The following is a 17,252-nucleotide window of genomic DNA, read 5'->3' as shown; positions in this document are numbered from 1 at the left end:
GTAGCAAGACTAATCATACATTTTTTGCTTTTTTTACTTTTTATTTTAAAATAACTTTAGACTCACATAGAAGTTGCAAAAATAGTGCAAGAGTTCCACTTTTTTTTTTTTTTGGAGGTAATGTCTAAGCTGTCAAATATTGTTTAACTCTCTAATGCCGTTGTCATGTAACAAACATAAAATACTATCATTTAGCTAATTGAGGAAGCAGGAAGAAAAGGGTTGCCGACTTCCTCAGGTCTACTGCATGTGAGATTATAATTATTTTTATGTCTCTCTTTTTAACTTGCTGTTGACTACAGCATATTCTCAGCACAAGGTTTGTGTAAATGCTACTCTTCACACTTACCCTAATGGAGACTCATTTGGTCAGTTTTTGATTTGAAATCCTTGGATTGTATACATTTTGACCTCTTACAAAGAGAGCCTGCTTATTATTCCAAAAAAAGAAGTTACTTTTTCCTGAATGCTGGCATAGTTGGAGCCATTCATGGATAGCCATAGGGGAAATAGTTTCCCCTCACTCATATATACAGGTTTAAACTTATTTTTGATCCCTACTTGCTTCTTCTCTGCATATGAGCATTATGGTGCTCACTGATTGAAGTATTTTCACCTATATATGGAAAATTTTTTAGAATATACTTTTTCGAATATACTTTTCTCAGGTAAGTCTATTTGGATTTGAAAAGAGGCAGAAAATCTTTGTGTTTATGACATTTATTTTATCTTCTCTTTTCTGCCAAGTGCATTAGTTTCCTTCTTTTTCACTCATTTCCTTATGCATCTTTGGCTTTATTATGACTAGTAGGCTCTTCCATAGCTATGGAATTTTTTTATACCTGTTTCATGTGCTTTTTCCTTAACTTGACCTTGATCACTTTCTCCCATTTGTCATCCTCAGCCCCTAGTACCTGGTACTTACCAGGCCCTTCATACATCTTTGTTTAATACGTTTATGCATGAATCCTCTAAAATCTTGACTACAATTAACTCTTTCTTGCCATCATGACTATTGTTTCCTCTTTCAGAAAAAAAATTTCATTCTTCATGTGGCTAAATTGTATTCATCCTTCAGTTCTCAGTATAAATGTTCCTTCCAAGAAAGGTGTGTTTTGATCTCACAATTTAAATTAGGTATTTAAAAATACTCTCTCATTGCGTCCTGTAGTATGTATAATTATACATTTATTTTGTGGTTATTTATTAAATATTTGGCTCTTCTAAGTTCTACAAGAGCAGAGATGAGGTCTGTTTTGTTCACAGCTATGCCGTCAGTGACTAGAATATGGTAAGCACTCAATAAATTGTTTGTTGAATGGGTAAATAAATTATTTCCTTAGAGTATGTTCTGAGAAGTGGATAACTGAGTCTGAGGATTTGAATATTTTAAGATTATTAATGTATATTGCCAAATGGCTTTCCATCAAGGCTGTTCCATTTACATTCTAACAGTATCTGAGATTGCTTTATCTTTGCTGGTGTTACTAGTTTTTATTTTTTTACTAATCGATCAACCTAAAAATGGCATCTTATCGTTTTAATTTGCATGTCTTTGGTTATTCACGAGCATGAATATATGTTTGTTGGCCTCTCATGAAGACTGCTGTGCTAGCATATCTGTTCTTGGTCTTCTCTCTAAATCTTCTCCAGCCTTTATACTGTGATGAGATTAAGTTCTTTAAAACACTTTTTATTGTCATTTCCTTGTTCAAGAGCCTTTTCTCTAGTTTTTTCTGTAGTATCAAAGATGGGCCCACTCAGCCCCTGCCATTCCTGGCTTCCTGTGATTTGGACCCATTGTACCTATTTAATCTCCTCTCACTGTTCCTCAGTGTACTAATATTATTGTCTGTGATAGTCGATTTTATCTCTGTGCTGTTCACTCCACTTCTCTGCCAATATGAATTCCTGAAAGACTTAAAGTGGGTCTCATAACTAACCTCTTCATGAAATATTTCAAAAGTAACTTTAACTCATAGCAATCTTTCCTTTATATGAACTTTTCTATCTCATATTTGTTTTTCTATTGCCTCTAAGTCATTCTCTAATTAAATTCTGTTTCTCATCTGCCTGCATTAATGATCAATTGCTAGGTAACAATATTACCGTAAACTCTGTGGCTTAAAACAAGACACAGACACATTTACTCTCTCACAGTTTCTGTGGGTCATTAATCTGGATATGGCTTAGTTGGGTCTCCTGCTTCAAAGTCTCTTATAGGCTGCAGTCATGGTGTTAGTCAGGGTTGGGCTCTACTGGGGAAGTTCTCCTTCCAAATTCATGTGGTCATTGGCAGCACACAGTCCTTGAGGATTGTTGGACTGAGAGAGAGCCTTAGCTTTTTGCTGGCTGTCAACTGGAGGACACCTTCAGTATGTGCTATGTGGGCCTCTCCATATGGCCTGGGCCTCTCCATATGGCAGCTTACATCAAAGCCAGCAAAGAAGAGCATCAATAGAGAGAGTCAGCTAGCAAGATGGAAGTTAGAATTTTACATAATGTATTTACACAAGTGATATCCTGTCACCTTTGCCATATTCTACTGCTCAGAAGCAAGTTGCAGGTCCTGCCCAATCTCAAGGGTGGCAGAGAGGTTAAACAAGGACATAAATTCTAGGAGATAGTGATAATTTGGGCATTTTAGAGTCTCTCTGCCACACTGCCCAGCTCTGTCTCCCTGGAGCACTATATTTTGTATAACTCCTAGGTTTGAGCACCCAAAAGTTACTTCATAAGGGCTTATTGAATTGCAATAAAATAGGAAGGAGGAAAGTCAGGAGAGCGATGGAAGGGAAATGCCTTTGACCTCTTCTAACCAGAAAATTTAAGATGCCAAGATGACTATTAGAATTCTATTAGTGTCAAAGAAAAGGCAGTATTTTATTATCATTGTAATTATAAAATGTTTTTTTTCTCTAAATAATATTTTTGACCTGGTAGTGTATTTACTATAGTAATAAGGATACATAGAGAATGTCAGACAGTCTTTTATGGGAAAGAGGAATGTCCCAACTTCAAATAATTATGTTCCCAGGGTTGATTTTTAAGTTGGTTGTTGAGATATATAAAACTTTCCTGCATAGAAGCAATGCTGTGAATAAGGCTCTGAGGCTGGGTCAAATTAGAAAAGCTCATTTATCTTAAAACCATAAAATGCCAGAGATGAAAGGGATCTTTAAGATTCCCTAGCCTGTAGCCTCCTTAAAGCATTCCATCAAATATTTGTGAGTACCAACTAAGGCCTGGAAAAGAAAATGACTTGTTTTGTAGTTGAGCTATGGTAGATGGTGGTAATGGTATATAGGACATGGTTATGGCTAACAGCCAGCTTTTTTTGTGCTCGGGAGTCGGGTGGTAATAATATATTTTGAACTCTGACAGTTTCAAAAACATGTCTCCTATCTCTTCTGCCACATTCTTGATTGCCTACAATTTTCCAAATCATAAAGCTAGCCTTAGAGTGTCAATTTTTAGACAGTTGATGATGATGATGAGGAGGAGGAGGAGGAGGAGAAGAAGGAAAATTATAGTAATTGTTCCCAGAGAGGAAGTCCCCTGGCTACCTGTCAATTTGGATGAAGCAGGGGTGCTTCTAGGTCTAAGATACCTGAATTAGTAGATGTAGGACTGTGCTGGGGCAAATGTCTAGCTCTGTTGGTCCCTGAGGAAACAGTTAGAGGAGGGGAGCTATTGTGTTTCTACGATGGACATTCTCTTGTCCTGGGTGCCGGGGATGGGAGAGGCTATGGCGAGGTGGTAGTGGCTGTTGGTATGCATAGGTTATTGTAAAGCCTGGTGAGGGTAGGTAGAGAACTGCTTTTAATTTTTTTGATAGAGGCATTATATAATTATTAGGACTCTGTTCTTCTACGAACAATCCTAACGCAGAGTTTAGTGTCTAATTTCTTGGATACTCTAAAAAATTTTCCCATTGTATCTCATTTATCAATATTGATCCTTCCACAGAGTTTCTAAAGATGCATTTTTTTTTTTTTTTTTTTTGTACAGAGCTAACTTTCTTCTTTATCTTTTTGGCTTTCCTTTAAGGAAAATTCCAATCACTAATAAAGGCTCTGTGGCCCTAAAATGCCTCTTGGATTTCAGATAACCAATGTTAACAGTCTGTACAGGAAGTAGAGGTCTGAGGAGGTTGATGGCATGCATGGCTATTGTCTATAGGGGATATTTTATTTGAGACCTTTTTCCAATTTCCTTTATAACCTTTAGCAGAGTATCTCGTGAAAATCAGTGAGTTTCACTTCTTTTCTTTAACTGTCTCATTCTCCAGAAATCCACAGCTTAAAATGTTTGTGCTGGACAGGTCCTTGAGATCACTGAGCTCCTTCATTTTATAGGTGAAGAAACTGGGGTCTAGGAAACGTGAGTGACATGATAAAGACGAGGTATATCAGGGCTAGCACTCCACTCTCTGCAGACTCAGTCAGTCTAGTGCTCTTGGCATTATTACTGCACTGTCTCTGGTAAGTTACACAGTGATCCAGTATCCCACCTTTTTCACTTTTGGGGCCTCTCCCTCCCAGCATTTAAAGATGAAAGAAATTTTTGGTAGAACATGCAGAGAAGAAGGGACAGTTTATATAAATTAATAAAGTTATAACTAAAAAAAAATTTGAAAGGAACCAAAGCACGTATATAATCTGTGAAAGCTTTAAATAATTTGAAGGCAGTCGGTTTCTTTCTCTGTCAGGTAAAGAATATGAATTTTAATGATAGAATGCTTTATTCTCATTTCACATTTGGATAATTTTGCCATTCGTATGTTTTAAATATTTATTGGAAAACATGTAGCTTAAATTGATAAAGGTAATTTTTGTAAGATAATTAATAGACAATAGTCTTATTTTAGGGAAACTTTTTATAATCACTGCATGGATTCAGAGGAGGACTTGAGTGGCACGGAAGCTCAGACCTCTATGCGTTTAATGTCTGGTTCAGTCTACCCCATCATTGCTAATTACTTGTTAGCTTTTGAAAAGAGGCTTAGTAGTGATATTGTATCGATGTGGATGGAGAATGTGTTCACTTTTAAACTACTCTGAGAAGATTGCCAAGCTTTCTGGGTCTATACCACGCCATATTACCATCTGTTTTAGGGAGAACATTTTAGTGAGGAAGACAAAATACACAGATAAAACTATGATAGTACAATGTGGGACATCCTATAAAAGTGTTTTATATATGAAAGCTGGGTGCCGCCAGCAGGCTAGTGGGGAGGGGAACAGAAGGCGATGTGATGGTAGCTTTGGGACCACCATTGCATTAGTTTCTACTGCTGCTATAACAAATTGCCACAAATTAAGTGGCTTAAAGCAACAAAGTCCTCTAAATTACAAGTCTGTGCACGGCATGGCTCAGCTGGTTCCCTCCTCCAGATCTCACAGGGCTGAAATCACAGTGTCTGCAGGGCTGCATTCCTTCTTGTAAGGCTCTTCCAGGCTCATTAAGGTTTTTGGCAGAATTTGATTCCCATGTTGCTATGGGAGTGAGGTGCCATTTCCTTACTGACCATGAGGCGTCATTCTCAGCTTCTAGAGGCAGCCTGTATTTCTGTAGCCTATATTCTGGCTCATGGTCCCTCTCCTTCAATAACAATAGGTCATATCCTGCTCATGCTTCAGTCTCTCTGACCTCTTCTCCTTCAAGGTAGCATCATGGTTTTAGATTATGCATGTGGGTCGCAGAATCTCTCAGCCAATGATTGGCGGGGGGGGGGGGGGGTTCAGGGTCAAAGTAATCTTAAGTAAGGTATTAGAGCCCCATTTAGAAGGTCTGGGTTTCAGAGCAGAGCTTGCATCCTAGCAGGGGAGAATCAAATAGTAGGTCTCTGGAAGAAGGGTACACATAGCTGTAATGGCGGGGGAAGCTGGGTGGTCATGTGGATTCTTGCGCTGAGCAATGGCTTCAAGAGCCCATTTCTAGTGAGGATGGGATTTGGATTCGAATGCCAAGCTTGATTCTCACTGGTTGATGAACAGCATGAGCTGAGTCTACAGTTGGAGTTCTGTAGGCCAAGCTAAAGCCAGGTGAAAACTGGCCTACACCGGAGGGAGGTCCCAACTCTTTCTTGTGGAATTGTGGAGGGTCAGGATAGGGAGCGCCATTTATCTACTGTGCTGATGTATGAGTCTTACAGAGTGTTGGGGGTATTCCTCAGAACAGCCCAGGAGATCACTTGCTCCTTCCCACACTCAGGGATAAGTTTGAACAAATGGAGATACTCCAAGCCTTGGATGATTTGCTTTGAGGGAAAGCATTCTCCTACCTGCTTCCTGTCAAGTATTCTGATTCCAGCATTAACCTACCACCTCTCCTAGTTTGGTTCCACATGAAAAAGAGCAGCCTGGATAGATACTTCACTTGAACTTGCATTTGTGGATTTACTTTCCCACAAATTCATAAGCATTCAGAAACAGTAACATTTATGATATTCGAAATGGAAACTTCTTGCAGGTTTTCCTAAACTTTTATTTTTCTCTTGTGGCAAATCTTAGAAGTAATAAAATTGATGGCTAAATTTTCAGAAGGTGAATTTAAAAAAGCATAGTTGGAAAATATTTTTTGTCATTTTGTAATTATACCACTCTTTAGCCTAAATTTTTGTTAACTCTTTACAAAGGGAATACCTGTATTGCTAGTATAATTCTACCCCTAGGATAATACTTGCTATGGACGATACTGCTAGCAATGTGAAAGAAGAGACCCAAGTACATACTTTAGAAAATGTAGGAGTTGAAAGTCGAAATGTTTTGCAGATTCTAAACAGGGAAGTAAAAAGCTATTTAACAGAATTGGATGACATGTATGTACCAAGGCAAGGATGGAATGACTGGATTTTCTCTGTGTTACCTACCTAGGTGTGTATACTTGCCGTATCTAAGTTAAACAGCCGATTCCACACGCCCAGTCCAGTCTCACTACTTGGGTTGGTTCCAGGTTTACCAGGCAGCTGTAAAGATTCTGCAAAGCTTTTGTTATTGTACATAAGCTCATGGATATGACCTTTGTAATATACTTTAGGTAACTATTAACTACTTCAACGATGAATTTTATAGTTATCAGTTTGCCACCTTTTTATGTTTATTTGGATGTGAGAGTTGAGGGCAGCTGAGAAGTTCGAGGGTCCACAGTCTGCACATGACCACTCTCCCTGTGACACCAGTTACAAGTTCAGGAGTCCGCAAGAGCACCTTTGGGTTCGATAGTTTGCCTGAAGGCGTCACAAAACTCACTGAAATCTGTGATACGGTTATGGTTTATTACAGAGAAAGGCTGCAGATTAAAATCAGTCCATGAAAGATGAGCACAGGGCAGAACCTCTGTTCTTTCCCAAGGGAGTCAAGGCATGTTACCTTTCTGGCATTAACATGTGACAGTACACATCTCCCGGGGTACTGCCAGCTGGTGAGCTCACCAAACCTCAGTGCTCGGAATTTTTATCGAGGCTCCATTATGCAAGCATGATTCATTGTCCATATTACTGATTTCAGTCTCCAGCCCCTCTTGTCAAACTGATAATGTATAATTCAAAACTCCCAGTCTACATGACATTGCTGGTCTTTCTAAGAGTGGCCAGCCTGTCTAAATTCTATCTGGTGTGGCCTGTCTTCACCCTAAATTACACTGTTAAGTTTAAAATGACTCAAGGCTCCAGGCAAATAAAGATGCTCCTCGAAGGCTTAGCGATTAACTCCCAGAAGCTCAGAGCAAAGTCCAGACCTCTTTCTGGGTAGGTTAAATTATTTGCTATCCAATTTCAGAACCTTGAGATTAAATTGGATTTTGTAAAGTATATTTTCAAGATGAAGCGTAAAATATTTTATTAGTATAGTTTCATTAAGGTATAATTTATATGTAATAATCTACCCATTTTAAATTACAGTTTGAGATTTGGTAACTATATACAATCATGTACCTTCCATCATAATCTTTTGTAGCCCCCTAAAGATTACCCCATGCCCCTGTGCAGTCAGTCTTGCCCCTATCCTTGTCCACTAATCTGCTTTCTATCAGTATAGTTTGCCTTTCCTAGAATTTCATATACATGAAATCATATCGTGTGTATATGATTCACACACACACAGTATATGTAGTATACAGTGTTTTGTGTCTGGCTTTTTAAACATAACATAATAATGTTATTGAGATTCATCTGTTAAGATATCAGTAGTTTGTTCCTTTTTAATAACTGAGTAGTATTCCATCATGTGGATATATACATTTTGTTCATTTGTTCACCAGTTTTTGGATATTTGCATTATTTCTGTATTTAAAATCATTTTTTTCTATTCTGAATAACACTGCCTTAAAAATTTGTTTACATGTTGTTGTGTAATATTTTATTACTTTTGGGTAGATACTAGGCTTAGGATTGCCGAGTCATATGGTGAGGGTGTGTTTAACTTAATGAGAAATTGCCAAGCTGTTTTCCAAAGTGGTTGCACCATTTTGCTTTCCCACTTGGAAAGTAGGAGGATTATAGTTGCTCCTCCTCCTCACTAATATTTTGTGTTGTTAGTCTTTTTAATTTTAACTATTCTAGTGTGTACGTAGTAGCATCTCATTGTGGTTTTAATCTCCATGTTTCTAGTGACCGATGATGTTGAGCATCTTTTTAAGTGCTTGTGACCATCCATACATCTTCTTTTGCATACTTTAAAAAAAAAACAAATTAGTCTTCTAAAAAGTTATAGGAGTTCGTTATATATTCTGGATACAAGACCTTCGTCAGATACATATTTTGCAAATATTTCTCTTATCTGTTTTCCTTTTCATTTTCTTAATGGTACCTTTCGACCAGCAAGTTTTTGATTTTGAAGAAATCTAAATGTATCCATTAGATGCATTTGTTTTTTTTTTTCAACTTAAAATGTATTTATTTAACATATTCATCACAAGGGCTCAACCAGAGACTTAACTTAAAAACAAATAAAATGAATATGACACCACAGCTGAAGATACAGAGTCCTATACAGTAATCAAGGAAAGGACAGACCATCTAAGGAAAAAATTAAAAGACAGCACAAGGAGAGAGGCTGGACAGCCCCAGTCTAGGGCTCTTGACTGGAGACTTGCTTTGCATAGGTTTCTTTGCAGATACTTCTTAAAGGCAGTGGGGATTTTCCAGAGCTCGGCAGCATAGTGTTTGGTCCTGACGTCGTGTAGGGCAGACTACATGTCCAGGCAGATGTTACCCTGGGTGTGCACGTTGGGGGTGGTAGCAGGGCGTGAGGAACTTCACGGGTGGGTGCATTGTAAAGGTAGCCCCTGGGGAGCTCTAGGGAGAGCTTATACCGCAAGCCTTCATAAACTGTGCTGGCTGCTCTATGGATGGTCCCCACCCATTTGATAAGGCTGTCAGATTCAGGGAAGGCAAAAATTCCTTTGTCACCAGACATCACGTCACCAGCCATCAGTTCTTGCTGTAACCTGTTGTCCAAAGGGCTCCGCGCAGCACCGCCGCTGGGCTCGGCAGCTTTATGGGCGGCGGTGACACTGGCAGCCACTCGGTCGCGGTTTTGGAAGGCCATCCCGGAGACGCTGGCATGGTCACAGAAACTCAGAGAACAGGACTGTAACTGCAGGGCTCCCATTAGATACATTTAAAAACACACACAAATGTGTCTTAATAGTTTATGATTTTTATGTTCTAGAAAATCATCAATTTACCCGAGTCACAGATTTTTTTTCTCTTTCCTTCCAATTTTTCATTTAGCTCTTATGTTTATGTCTATGATCTATTTTGATTTAATGTTTGTATACCATGTGAAAGGTCAAGGTTTATCTCCCCGCCCCCATACAACAACCTAGTTATTCCAGCATCATTTATTGAATAATACAATTTGCCAATGACAGGGAATTGTAACCTGAATATTTAGGAGATTAAACAAAACCATATCTTGAAATGAGATGCTTAAATCATGGGCTATAAAACATACGTCTAACTGAATTCAGTCATTTATTTTATCAGTAGACAAAATATAATGAAAAAGATAATACTTGTTTTATTAAAAAAATAAAATCTAATAAGATATAGGGCCAAACACAAAGACTTACAATATTTTAATAGGAAAAAAGGAAAACAAATAGTAAGAGATATGTAATCTACTCTTGCCTGAGAAGTCTTAATATAATAAATATGAGAACACCAACAAAGTTAATTTATAGATTTAATACAGTATCAGTTACAATCCCAATAGGATGTTGAATTGAACTTGATTGATAATATAAATCACAGAGTAAAGAAATAGGCAAGAACTTCAAGGGGGGAAACCTTTTTAAAAATTATTCTTGTTCGCAAAATAATTTGAGAGGGTTAGAGTTAGATACATGTATTGTAAGATAAGCAAATTGAGATAAAAAATCAAGAGCCATGCTACCAAGTCATGAATAGCCTAGACCAGAAATCTAGGCTAAGTGTAGTTACTGAAGTTGAGCACTAAATTAACTGAACTTTCTGTCTTTGAAGGTAGAAAGGGAAAAACTGTGGGTTTCACCAGAGGTTGCAAAGCCAAAGGCCTCTAGGCAGCACTATGAATCACGTAAGTGGGCTGGAAGCAAGGCAACAGGGAATGATGGACACTTTGAACCTTATGTGTGTGTGCCTCTTGAAAGGAGATTGCTGCTACTCAGTTCTAGCTGATTTTTGGCATGTAGGTTGATGGACCCAGTGATGCTAATTTTTCAAAAGAAGTCAGAAATCTAACAGCAGAGGGAGAGTAGGGCACACATGACCCATTGTCTTAGTTTGTTCGTGCTACTGTCATAAAATATCACAGACTGCGTGGCTTTCATTTTAATTAATTAATTTAATTAATCAATTAATTAATTAATTTTGAGTGGCTTTTAAACAACAGAAATTTATTTCTTTTAGTTCTGGGGGCTGGAATTCCAAGATCAAGGCACCAGAAACATGCCTTCTTTCTGGTTCACGGCTAGCACCTTCTCACTGTGGCCCTCACATGGTAGAGGGATCTCTATGGAACTTCTTTTATAAAGCGCAAGTCCCATCATGACAGCTCCACCATCTTGGCCTAATCATCTCCAAAGCCCCCCTAGGAAGTTAGGATTCAACATATGAATTTTGGTGGGACACATTCAGACCATAACACCTATCGGTCTTATGACTTTTAAATACTGGTAATTAGTGTACTCACCAACCAAAACATGGAAGGGGGAAGGGTTACTCATTGTCTGAGTAAGGGTTATGTATCTATAGTTGTCATTGTTTAATTAATGATTATGTAGCTTAGAAAGGAACAAAAGGAGTTTTGCCAATCAAGACCAAAACCTATTCCAAAGCATATTATTAACGAGACTACCTGAATATAGATTAATTACAGTGATGAAAACAAAATAAACAAAATAGAAATATCAAAAGTACACTGATAATAGTTTAAGGTATGATTAATCAAGTTACATAAAAACTGAAAGCAGTCAGTGTTTAACAAAATACATTTTTAAAGAGATGTTGAATGATGACATAAAGAAAACTACATTTAGATTTATCTTAATTTATACCAAGCAAAGTAAATTCCATATGAGCTAAATACTGTAAAATAGATGTTAATACAATACCTGCCTTTGTTGCTGAGAGGAGATAATTTACACATTGTTGAAGCAGTAAAGAAATAAAGTAGTACCAAGGTAGGTATATTTGATCAAAAAGTTTGATTCTCCTATATAAAAATAAAAGCAATATCTTGGCTACAGTATTTATAGTTTTTCTATGATGGGTAAAATTTTTCATGTAATTGGGAATATATATGGGTAGATCCAATGGACAGATAACTAATGAGAGTTTATACTGGAGAAAATAACAACAATAATGTTTTTGGCTTAAAGATGTTCATTTGCAAAGTTAATAGTAATACTACTTCGAAGGGAGAAATATGATAAATGATGCCTTCTCCTTTGCACATTGTCTAGAACCATAAGTTTTAGCTGCTGTTTATTATAATAATTTTCGTTATCATTATTTTCCAAAATAAGTTTCAAAGTTACATATTAAAGCTTCTTCACTTTTTAACCAGATGGTGGAAACACAGCTAGTTTAACCAACTGTGCATTTGTGTAATTTACAAAGTTCTTTCATATATTGCGTCATTGATTTTCACTCAAGCCCTGGGAACTGTCTGAGTATCTTCTCAGTGGGGACTTTCAGGATTCTCTCTTCCACAGTCACGGCTTGGGCTTTGTCATCACTCTTAATTGCTCTACCTATAAAATCAATTCACACTAATTATTCAAGAATTCCACATTCTGACCACAGCTTTCTCTCCTTCTAGCGCGCATGTTCTCCTGTGCCCATTGGGACCCTTCTCTAACCTCTAGTCCTTTGACTCCTGTACTTCCTAAGTGCTCTTCTTTCTTTACTTTTATGCTTATTTACTCTTACAATATATTTTTTTCCATAATGTTTTGACACTATCTAGTGCCTATTTCTGCCTTGCTCTGTCTTTCTCAAAGATGAAAAAGAAATCTATGGTAGACAAAGGATTTAAATAGACACTGCTCCAAAGAAGAGAGATGAATAGCCAATAAGTACACGAAAAGATGGTCAATATCATTAGTTGTCAAGGAAATACAAATCAAAATTGCAACGATCTACCATTTCACATCCATTAGTATAGTTGTGTTAAAAAAGACATATAGTTACAAGTATTGGCAAGGTCGTGGAGAAATTATACTCCTTATACATTGCTTCAGGGAATGTAAAATTGGTGCACCTGGTCTGGAAAACAGTCTGGCGGTTCCTTAAAATGTTAAGCAGAGTTATCATATGACCCAACAATTTTGTTCCTTGGTATCTATGCAAGAGAAGTCAAAACATATGTCCATACGAAGACTTGTATGCAAATGTTCATAATTGCACAGCATTATTCATAATAGACAAAAATGGAAAACAATACAAATGTGTACCAGCTGATGAAGAGATAAACAAAATGTGTTATATTTGTACAATGGAATATTATTCGGCCATAAAAAGGAATGAAGTACTGATATGTGCTACAACATAGACAGACCTTGAAAACAATATGCTGAGTAAAGGAAGCTGGTCATAAAAGACCACATATTATATGATTTTATATATGTGAACTGTCAGAATAAATAAATCTATAGAGACAGAAAGTAGATTAGTTGCCTAGGGCTGGGCATTAGGAAGTGGGAGGTGATTGCTAATGGGTATGAGGTTTCTTTTTGGAGTAACTTAATGTTCTAAAATTTAGATTATGGTAATAGATAAACAGCGCAGTAAAATATACCTAAAAACATCGAATTATACAAAATATTGAATTATACAGTTTATAGGTGAATTTTATGGTATATAAATTATGTTATCAATAAGTCTGTTAAACTAAAAAAAAATAAATCTCTAGTCATTGGCTCTTAGCACATATTATTTCTCAGTAAGAGTGCTAGAACAAGTTGATGTTGAGAATGTTCCCTCTGACTATGCAGTAGTGACAGTGAACTTGAGATTAAATAGAAAACATTTTTTTTCTTGTAGCTCTTGTGAAATATTTTTAAAAGGTGTTTTAATTTCCTTTCTCGTCTTAGTGTGAGGAACATAATTTTATGTCTGACGCTTGATTACCATTCTGGCAATTATTTCCCCTGGTGGTTATTTATAGTGCATGTATAGGAAGGAGACAGACACCGTAGCTAAGTAGGAGCATCATTTTTGCCCCGTGGAAATCTCTTTGGGGCTTTTGACAATCTGCTCAAAACTATGAAGCATGAAGTCTCTCTTTAGAAAACTACATGTGGATTTGTACATGAAGTTTTGCGTACAGTTTCAGAGGGGTCACAGATTTCACTCAGGATGAGAATCTCAATTTACACACTCACTTTGGTGATCTTATATACCCCCAGGGGTGAGGTTATTATTTATATGCTGATAATTCCAAAATCTGTCTCATGCTCTGATTTCTCTGCTAGAATACTACAGCCAACTTCTTCCTGAGTCCCCTGTCTTATTGAATGCCCTAGCCACCCTGGTCTAAGTGAGATGCTAAGCATCACTCTTAATTTATACCTTTCCGTCCACATATAATTAATTAGTCATCAGGTCTTCTTAATTGCGCCCGAATGCTTTTGAAATCTTCTTTTGATTCCCATTCCAGTCTAGTCCAGGTTGTCATTTCTTGGTAGGGATTCAGTAGCCTCTTGACCAATCTTTTTTGCCTTTAATTCATTCCCCATGTTGCAGCCAGTGAACTGCGGGTGGCTTCCCAGTGTTTTTAGGGTGAGCTCCAAACTTTCTAACACCTTCGATATCGCTTCGCAGGCCCCACGTGATCTGGCTCCAGCTCACCTATCGAGCCATCTGTCTTCTCCATCAGTGTCTGTCGCAGCCGTCCTGACATTTTGCTTTTTCTTGGCTACGCTATGCTCTCGCCTTATAAGCCTTTGCATGCTCTGACCCCTCCCGCTCCCACCTCCTTCTCTCTACACGTGGCCAGCTCTTACTCCTTCTTTAGGTCCTGGCTTTAGATTTTCCTTCTTCTGGACTCCTATCCTGACTCTTTATTCACGGCGCCCTTTTAATGCATCCTCTGCTATCCCCTTCCCTCTGCGATAGCACTCACATCCTTTTGTAATTGCCTCTCTACTCTCCAGACTGTAAATGCTGTGAAGGGAGACACTTGTTTGTGTTGGTCTTATTTATCACAGTATTGCTTGTGCTTATTTAGCCCTGCACCTGGCAGCGATGTTAATAAATTTCTGTTGGATGAATGAGAGTATTTCCTTCTACCTAATATATCTTCTTCCTTACCTTCCCTCTATCCCTGCCTCACTTGGCAAAATCTTATGTAATTACCATCCATTTATTAATTTATCAAATAGGAAAGAAGCTCCTTCCTTATTCCAGGCACTATTTTAGGCACTGGGATATAGTGATGAATTAAACAGTCAGATATCTCTGCCTTCTGGGAGCTGGTGTTCTACTAGTGGAGATAGATAATAAACAGATAATAAGTGAATTATGTAGTGTGTTAGTGAGTGTAAGCTCTGAGGAAAAACTAATAAAGCAGGAAAGATGGATAAGGTACATCACAGGAGTGTTGGCATTCCAGATATAGTGGCTGGGGAAGGCTTCATTGAGAAGGTTACTTTTGAGTGAAGACTTAAAGCAAATGAGGGCGCTAACAACAGCCATGCTGCTTACCTGAAAAAATAACATTCCAGGAAGCTCGAAGTGCCGAGGCCCCTAGGTGAGAGTGTGCCAGAGTGTCTGAGAACAGAAAGGAAGCCAGCAGGAGGTGAGGTCAGAGGGTAGACATCCTCCGAGTATAGCTGTCTTAATCTGATTCCTGGGCTTCCTCCACAGTTTTAAGTTATTTTTGGCTCTCAGTGCTGTGAATTTACCAGAAGAGATATGGAAGTTTCATAGCAGTGACCTATGAATCAAGGGCTGTAGAAGTGCTAACGCAGAAGGCTGCCATGCTAGTTAGAGTTCATTTGCTTCTCTGGAGGTCGGAGAGGTGCATGCTTAGGCACTTCTTTAATGAGTCTTACCTCTTAGGACATTTTTGCCTTTTCCTCACAGGACTGGGGAGACAGTAGGAAATTGGAACATCACTGTCATCAGCCACACGGGTCTGCTTCGCCTCATTCCTTTTCTTTTTGTCCTCTAGCCTGTGTCCACATGGTCTTGGGGGCACTATGAACATCATATAGCTCTCTTGGCCACTCTCTAGAGTTACAGTTTTAAAGACAAATTGCTACTCTCAGCTTGTTTCTCTCTCTCTCCCCTTAGCTTCGTTCCGGAAAGCTGAGGGCTAACAAAGTTTTAGTTATGATGTATTACAGTTAGTTGTGTTGAGTTAGTTTGGGTTTTACCAACCTTAGTGTGCTGGCCCCATAGCTCTATCATTGTACACGGCCCTTCGTGGGGCACTTGGGCCACACCCCAGTAGGATGACTGGAATTGCCTTGCTGGCACCTCACACAGGAAGTAAGAGGCTTCCTCTTGGCAAAATTCCACTGTGGGTGGTGGATGGATCCCGGGCTTTCTGCAGTCTATATTTAGCAATAGCAGAAGCCTCTGCTAGGCTGTCGTGTTTTTCCTTTTGGTATAATTCACTAACAGCACCATACTCTGTAGAAAGGGGCTATAAATTGTAAATTGGTATGAGGTAATAATTGAGATAATGACCAGGGTCCATTTTTATTTCTCTCTAGGGAAAACACGTGTCAGGAATCACTAAATCAGAAGGCGACAGAGGGATTTTTCAGCCAGCTTTCCAGCTTTAGTGCTGCAGTACTTGCGTCCTGATTAGAGAGGAGAGAAGCCAAATTCGGCAGGAGGCGGCCTGCAGACCTAGTATCTGCTTGCCACCCTTTGCTCCAAAAAGCCTTGCCGCAGAGAGTTGCCATGGCAGCAGGAGGCGATTTAATGGCAAAGGCTTGTCTCTGGAGCAGCACCGCTGGTGCCCCAGCCTTCCTCTCTCTGGCCTTCAACCTGAGGGGCTGGTTATACCTGGCCATCACTGTGCCATGGCCATCTGAAGGCGCATTGCCTGATGGAGTAGAGCTATAAGATCCTCCGGATTCTGAGAATGGCTGCCGCTTCCATCCCCTGCTTCTCCTTGGCACAAAGCCCTTTGATGTCCTGTACTGAGGTCTACCTTATCAAATTACTCACAGTTCCTTAAATAATGTCCTTTCATGTTTCTGTGCTTTTACACACGCAGTCTCCTACTCCCTTTCAAAATGTGGCTGAGATACTGCCACTGCCTTCTGCCCTAGAGTGCTTCTTCTAACCCCTTATCCTCCATGCAGAATTACACCATTTCCTCCGCCATCTCAACTTTGCCATATGTCATGTGATTGTGAAATGACTCTGTATATTTGTCTTTTCTTTTCTAGACTGTAAGTCACTTACATTCGAGAACTGTTTTTTTGTTTTGGGTTTTTGTTGTTGTTGTTGTTGTTGTTGTTGTTGTTGTTGTTTTTAATGAATTTCACATCCCCAGGGGCTAGCCCAGGAGTGGGCACGTTGAAAATACTTAGCAATGTTTGTTTAATGAATGAAGTGTTTTCATATCATCCTATTTAATCCTTATGATGGGAATGTTGCATACCACATAAAAGACAGAACTTCCATGTCCAGGTAGGGCTTCATCTGCTCTGGGTTCCCACAAGATTGACCCAGTTTCCGATTGGTCTATAACTGACTCTCCAGTACGTTTATTCTCCCTGTCCGGTTTGAGTGGGAAGGGCCG

At 38.7% G+C, this 17,252-nt stretch overlaps 1 protein-coding gene and 1 pseudogene across 4 annotated transcripts in view; one reads left to right on the top strand and one right to left on the bottom strand.

Moving 5' to 3' along the window:
- SLC44A1 (solute carrier family 44 member 1) overlaps window positions 1-17,252 on the top strand; it is a 161,988-nt gene that overhangs the window by 57,813 nt on the left and 86,923 nt on the right. The gene's annotated exons all lie outside the window — the stretch shown is intronic.
- Window positions 9,072-9,558, bottom strand: LOC118600436 (annotated as a pseudogene).

This window comes from Rousettus aegyptiacus, unplaced genomic scaffold (assembly GCF_014176215.1).
Source record: "Rousettus aegyptiacus isolate mRouAeg1 unplaced genomic scaffold, mRouAeg1.p scaffold_m13_p_3, whole genome shotgun sequence".
Classification (NCBI taxonomy): domain Eukaryota; kingdom Metazoa; phylum Chordata; class Mammalia; order Chiroptera; family Pteropodidae; genus Rousettus; species Rousettus aegyptiacus.
Note: the sequence above shows the minus strand (reverse complement) of the source record. Positions and strands in the feature narration are given on the sequence as shown.